Raw genomic sequence first — 7,717 nt, 5'->3', positions numbered from 1 at the left:
ATCTGAGCTCTCCCACGGAGGTGTGTGTGTGTGTGTGTGTGCGTGTGTATGTGCGTGTTTTTCTTCTTTTCTTCTGTCAGAAAAAAAGCAGCATGAGCCAAGTTCAGTGGAGCTGTGAATGTGTTGGAAGTCAGCTTGCAGGTCTGTCTGTTGCCGTGTGTTTCTCTCTGTGTGTGTGTATGAGTCTAGTTGGTCATGTGGCTTATGTATCATTGACTGTGGGTCAAGGAAAAGCCCCCCTAACCCCACCATCACCAGCCCTCTCCACCCCTTTTCCACAAACATGCAAGTGCACACGGCTGAGGAAAGAGAGCGGTTGCAAAGGGAGGGAGGAAAAGGGGGGAGTTGGGAGGTGAAGGGTGGGGGTGCATGCAGGTTTATGATAATACCCAAACAGATGCTCTTGTTGAAAACTCTTTGAATTGCAAACAGGGCAGCCTGCCAGGAATCCAGGAATCAAAATACCAGCTTATTAGGGGAAGTAGATGAAAGAAGGGAAGGTGTGAGATGAGGTTCATGCTTTCCTGCTTTTGTATCTACGCCAGCTGTATAGACCTTTCTTCCTCACACTATTCTTTACCCTCAGTGGCGCTGAAGGTATGGCTTAAATCATTTGCGCTGTTTGAAGTTAGTGTCCGTGACACTGGGAGTAACCGCAGGAAAAAACTTATCAGACTCTGCCTGATCACATCACTCGAACTATTTGTTCCACTGCCCCTGAAGTCATTTGTTTTATTTTGTTACACAGATTATATTCTTTCCACGAACAAAAGCCGCAAGAAAACCACCACCCTGCAATGGCTATAAAATAAATCAATTCTTTTAAAAAAAAAAATGTTGTTTATCATACAATCAACAGGAAAGGCTGCACTGCTTGCTGTGAATTGTGAGAACTGTAAGCAGGCAGTAGAAGTACAAGAAGTTTTCTTATCGCATTTAGCCACAGAGCCACATCAGTGCAACAAGTTTCTACATCCCCTCTTGAGAAGAGAATAATTTGGGAAGGACCATACATTTTGTATATTTTATGCATAGAATATATAAAAGAAACCCTGAACTCCACCCAGTTATGGCATTTTATACTCCGCCCTCTGGTCTGGTCCAACAACCCTCAGAAAACTAATCACCATAATGTTAAAATACTTGAAAAATACTAACCTATCAATTTAATCATCTTAAACATAGATGTTTTTTTATGAGATATTGTTGGTATGGCTTCAGTTCACTTTAGGCTCATAGAGTCCCCAAAGGGCTGAAGTGACACATGATGGATGGACCGCCTCTGGTCACAACCTCCAGACACAACCCCCCCACCATAGTCTTCCACACAACCCCTTTTCTATGTGTTGTCACTAAACAGTCACTTTAGTAGTGTAGACCTGAGAAGAGGGGCCCTGTGACCCTCGACTCTGCAGCTCCGGCTTCACACAGCCCGCCCATTGTCTCCCTAAGGCCCCGGGTCCCAGAGGGCAACATGTCTGTGCCACCCACTTGAGATCCTACAACAAGAGCACCTTCCATTTTTACATACAGCACTTGAAGCCTTCACTTCATGTGAAGCAATCCTCTCACCTCAGGGGTGGCCAAGCCCCCGGGGGGCTAAAGATGCTTATCCAAGCCTGTCCTTTTTTTAGCTGAAAGATAATTCGCCCAAGTGACTTTAAAAGAATCTGTTTACAGCATTTTCTCTAAGGTACTCACTGTTCACTGACAGAAAGCATGACTGATTCTTTCCAATTGTACATAATAAGAGATAGTGGGGATTATAGCGCCATTACCAGCCCACTTAGTAGTTAGGAGTAATTCAGAATTCAATTTAATCCAACATTCAAGGATAATTTCAAAGCAATGTGGGATAACTGCCTGCAGAGTTATTTCAAATTAACAGTTAATGTGGGCATTAAACTGAAACTGAGGCCAATAACCAGAATGTGTTGAGCAGGTGCTACCCGTGATACAATAATTTATGGCTGTGGATTTACTAGTCATTAAATTGTCCTATGTATATGGATTAGAATGTGTGAGACATTGTAAAGTTGGCAATACGGGCTCAAACATTTGCACTCTATTAGCTTTAATTGTCTTAGCTTGAAGCAAAGCCTGCAATGAAAATGTAACAGATGGTGTTTCCTCAGAGTGCATAGGTGGACTTTGTGCCATGACGTGAGCGTAAGCCAGTGGAGGATTGCCTTCTTACATCCAGGGATGTGGAGCGAGACCTGGCAACATGACACAGTCAGAGGGCATCAATACAGCCACATGTGCCTCAACACAGGAAACACTTGGCTGTTTACAGGAAGTGTTTGATGAAGGAATGCGGTGTATGTCTGGATTCGGTCACTGATGACGACTTTTCCTGATTCCTGAGTTTTTAATAACATTCCACAGATAAGTGTAACACAGATGATTGAAAAGGTATCTTTGCATTTCCTCTGAGTTTTCTTTTCAAAGATTAGTCAGACAGTACTGCAGGAACTGTGAACAGGTGGCCTCTCAGCTGTGGATAAATAAGTCCCCTGATCTCAGAAAAGATTTGTTGCTTTATTTACTGTGTTCACAATTAATGTATTTCCTGTTTATCTTCCGCTTATATATAAAGCTCCTGATTTCCGAAAATGCTAATAAAGTGTGCGGATGTTTGTTTGTGTTGTTGTTTTGATGATTGAATGAACAGTGGCAGGCCGCCCGTGTTGTTGTTGTTGTGCAAAATTGAACTCTACGTTTCCGCGTCCGCTTCCGTTTCCAGGGCTTCCATCAGATACAGTGCACCTTTATAAAACTGGAAAGCAAATCAAACCTCCATCAAGATAAGAGTCACAGTCAGCAGCTTGAGTGAATGCAGAATGTCAATGTGAGATCAGGTCGTGGTTACTAATTAGCTTCTCCAGAGAGATCAGCAATGAGAGAAGAGAGTGTGACATCTTCATTAGGGCTTTTCAAAGGCTGTATTTTTTTTTTTTTAAAGATATGAGAGAATGTGAGCTGTGGTTTGCTCTTTTGAAGCTTTAAACAAATGTGATTCTCCCCTCAGGCGGTCTGTGCTTCGTATCATGAAATGTCAAGAATCAGAGGCTTGGTGGATTAACTTATCTGCCTTTAATTGTGACATTATCGGCAGCACTGCAAATTCGGCTGAGGAATGTTTTGAGCTCGCCAAAGCCCCCTGGAAGATAGGGCAGCAATTTTCTGCCAACTTGTGGTTCTCATTCTGTCATATCGCCTCAGAGCAACCACACACATACACACATTTTCTGTAATTTCATACTTGTATGAATAGAGTTCCTAGTAATCATTAAAAGACTATAAAGAACTGCTGTTGCCCTGAAAAGCAGCAGTTAACAATTATCTTAAACAGTTTCTGTAAAACACTTTTTTTTTATTGCAGATAATGTAGTGAATTATTAAGTTGCTTTCTTTTTGGGAAGAAATTATGACAGACAGGAGGTCTGCTTATCCCTAAATTTGAACACCAGCTGGAGTTTATCTGCAAGTCCAGAGAGGAAAGCAATTTACACAGTAAATATATAAATACAAATTAACTTCTCGTCTTCCACCCCTTCTCCTTTCTACTTTGACAGATTCATCCTCATTCATGTACATTTAAATCCAAAATAACCAAAAAGAAATAATTCCATTTTTCATCATGAGCTTCCAAATCAGTTTCGCTGCTGCTCTTTCCCTGAATTGACCAGACAAATTATCCACTGGGACCGTATGCTGTGGTGTTGCGTGACTCTCAGACAGTTGTCTCTATAATCAGTCCAGTATGGCTCATCAGTCTTTGGAAACAAAGTGGCCCGCAGATCGGAGAAAGATGCGTTGTGAGATGACAATTCACTGTAACCGCCTAGATAAAAAGGCAACATTTTATATCCATGGAGCTCTTTTCACCGGTGGTTTTATTAATCATAATATCCCTGTCAGGTGACTTCCATCTTAGAGGATTTTCAGGCACAGGGGGCAGATTTTTATCCTGTGATGTTGCACCTGCAGAATGTGCGTTTAAAAAACAAATCTATTCATATCTCAGAGTAGTTTATCATGAAACCGTCTCGTATTATACCGTACATTTGTCAGTCTAGTTTGCAGCAAGGGCAGGATCAGACTCAAAGACCATGTACAAAACACGCTTCGCACCCTCATAAGCCTGTCAAACCCAGATTCTCCATAGATATTGTAAAACAACAAATAAGGGAAGTCTTTTGAATCCGTCTGCACTCTTCGCCATCTAATCAGTAATGAAAATCTAATGAGGGTTTTTCTCCAGGTGGCAGGTGATACCAGCCCAGCTTCTGACATCCCTCTCGGAGCTCTATGTCCCACTGATAGTGTTTAACGTCTCTTCAATACTCAAACTTTCTTAAGTTTGACTTCCCACCTTTAACTTTGCCGCACTCGTTGATGTGGATTGGTATGTGCTACAGATAGAGGGGAATTGGTGGAGGCATGCCAGCATTTCACACGCTTCAATGCACTTAAAAATACCAATCTTCTGGTCGCTGAGTGCACTATTCTTCAGGAGTGTTTTTTTTCTCAGTATGCAGAAGATATGACGATCATCCACCCTTCCTTTATTGTAACTCAACTCAGAAATCAACAGTCAAAACAAGCTAAATGGAGGAGGTGTTGTATCCAAACTGGGTAACTGCTCTCTTCTCCTGTAATATTGTTGCAGTTATCAGAAGTTTAATCTGTCTGAACAGTGGCATGTAGTTTGGAAATGGCTGATTTGTTTCTTATGGATGCATTTTTTTTTTTAAGAGATAGGGGCTGAGCATGCCGCGGCTTGGTCTGGCTGACATACAGAGAGACAGAGAAATGTGACTTGACAGATGAGAGATAAGGAAATGTTGTCTGTGGGAGAAGACAGACTCTGAAAACAGACACAAGGTGTGTTTAAAAGCTCACAAAGCCTGAGTCTGTGCTGTGAAGTGAAAGAGCTGAAGATCAATGTCTGCCGGAAACCAGCTCACTAGATCTTTCACTAAATTCACAATTTTTTTCCGCCTTGATACAAGTTGTGGGATGTTTTAAAATACAAGGGAAGTGCACTTTTAAAAACAGGTTAACATTTGTTATAAAAAGGTATTTCCTTTACCTGTAACAGACGAACCTGAACTCTTAACCCCTTTACTATAGAAGTATGTTTTCATTTGTGCACCTGTTTAATTTTTCCACGTGATTATTCTATGTGTGTATGTTGACACATTACTTAGAACACAATAAAACAAATCTCTCAACAACTTCCCCCTATAGAGAACTTGATCTGATTTAAATTTGGAGCACAGTGTTGCATAGCTTTGCATATTAGTGGAGAAAATATGATCTTCTTGAAAGGCAGGGGAAATTATATATTTTGTTATTGGCAACAAATCTTGTGAAAAGACCAAAACCAGCAGTGCATTAGATCGGAAGCTGTCCATCATCCATAGCTGGCTGTCTTTGCTCTCAGCCCCCGAGAATATTAAATATATTTTCTTGAAGAAGTAAATCTTTTAAAAAAGGTCTCTATTATATACTTTTTTTGCAGAAGGCTCAGTACATTCATAACACACAGCTCTGCACTGTGGTTTTAGTAAATGTTCCACAAATATGAGTAAATAGCGCATTTTTGGGGGACTATTTTCAGTGGCGGATCAATACACATTGGTGTACTAGTGAGTATTTACTGCAGTAGGCCAGTGTATGTGGGATTGATTCAAAAATAAACAACAGCGCCCATGGTCATTGTAATGAAGAAACCAAATGCAACTGTGTTGCTCATTGATGTGTTATCTTAAGTTTTTGGACGACAATGGAGGTCTATATCAGTCTTTGTCTAAACAGGAAATAGTCTTTACAGAAGATCAATTAATTGTTGGTTTTAGTCTTTTAATAAGATTTGTTTACTATAAGAAAATATAGAATATCACCAGACCTCAAATCTGGCGTTTAGCCACAAAATCAATTCATTCCAATGGTCTCTCCATTGTTAGTGATGGCTAGCGGTGTGAAGTGAAGCTGTTGACATTTTTCACACTGAGTTGAACTTTGGTGAATTTAATTTTGACTTGCAAATTCGACCAATAGCAAGCCATCTTGGCAGTGCTGACCTATTAGCGAATGGAGATACAGGCCTCAGCAATGGAGCAAGTAAATTTTCCGAAGAAGAATTTTTGGCAACTGACAAAAACAAGAAATAATAAAATCACATATTTTTGCACCAAGAAACATGCCGTTAGGCATCCCCTCAGTGATTTCGTCCAATTACTGGTAATATCTCAGGCTATTTTGCTCTCTCTCTCTCGCCCCACACAACAACAGACTAACCTAGAACAGTGTTTCCCAACGCTATATTAGAGCATGCGCCGCTTGTCCAGCATATTTTCCATCCAGGCCTGCTTTACCACAACTGGCTCAAATCAGTGCCACTCTGAGGTCACCACAGCAGGGTTAGGGTTAGCCAAGGCTGTTTCTCAGCTAGAGCAGGGTTGGCTGGGATGAAAAACATTTTGGACAGGGGTAGGCTACTCCAGGAGCGGTTATTAGGTTGAGTAGGGCAGGTGGCTGTTTCTGGACCTAATCCAAGAGGTTAGGTGGTGTAGAAAGGCAGGAAATTTGTTTTAAACTACAATTTCTTTTCAGGGGAAGGACCCCCATATACCCCTGCCAATTATGTATCTTTCCAAGTCTGCTCCCCCATTTCAAAACAAAATCAGCCGCCCATATACACAGATAAAGAATTAATCTTAATAATAACACTGATATCCTTAGAGCAGAGGACTGCAGCATATTGACAAGGGAATATCTAATTAATGCATGAAACATCATTACATAGTCTAAAACATTATGGTGATTATTATGGTGGGACATTAAACAGCTCACATGTCTCTTGTTCCTACAGTGATTGATTTCATACTTACAGGCAGTGTAATGGTGTACTGCTTCTTAAGGCTGGAAGACTTTGAAATGTCACTGCAAATAAATGGAGGAAAAACAACTTTTCTTTTTACGACTGACTTTTTCAGTTGAACGTAAGCAACTAAAGGAAAGTGAGGGTTACTTAAAGAACAAAAAGGGGAAACTCAGTGTTTTGAAGTCACTGTTCTTTTGTGTCTTATCTATCTGTAAAATCTCTCTTTCATGTCTTGTCACCTTCCCCCATTATGAATTCTCTTTGTTCTTTCCGAGAAGAAAAACCCTTTATTTTAAAATTCCCCTTTTTTATTTTTCCGATATGTGCAATTGAGGTAAATTATTCATGCTCGCACAGACTATAAAGTTTAAGCAGATCTGGTGACTATTTCCCCAGCTGCTATTGTTATGAACAAAAAGAGGAAAAGGGCAAGAAAAGGCAACTTCATTAATGACACATTATGTTTTATGGTGGACTTGGAACTTGAAGAACCCTGAGCATAATTTGTTTCTGTTTTATGTGAGCCACCCCAGTCCCCACCTGCCTCGGTTGGGGTAGATAAAGGGCATTTCTCGACATGAGCTTTAAGACCCATTAAAACCGGCATATGTACCGCAATGAAATGCAGACAGAAAGCACCTGACAGTCGAGTGAAAGCTCATATTATTATTTTCTCTACTATGTGGTTTGCTTACTTGAAAAATGGTAGGACACGATATTTATTGGTGGCATCGAAAAATAGATTGGAAAAGTTAAAGAGTAAGAGATGCTTTTCCGCCATTAAAGTCTACTTGCCATTCAGAAAAAGAAATATGGTTGTTC

Source organism: Perca fluviatilis, chromosome 10 (assembly GCF_010015445.1).
Source record: "Perca fluviatilis chromosome 10, GENO_Pfluv_1.0, whole genome shotgun sequence".
Taxonomy (NCBI): Eukaryota; Metazoa; Chordata; class Actinopteri; order Perciformes; family Percidae; genus Perca; species Perca fluviatilis.
The sequence above is the reverse complement of the archived record's forward strand: the minus strand, read 5'-3'. Positions refer to the sequence as shown.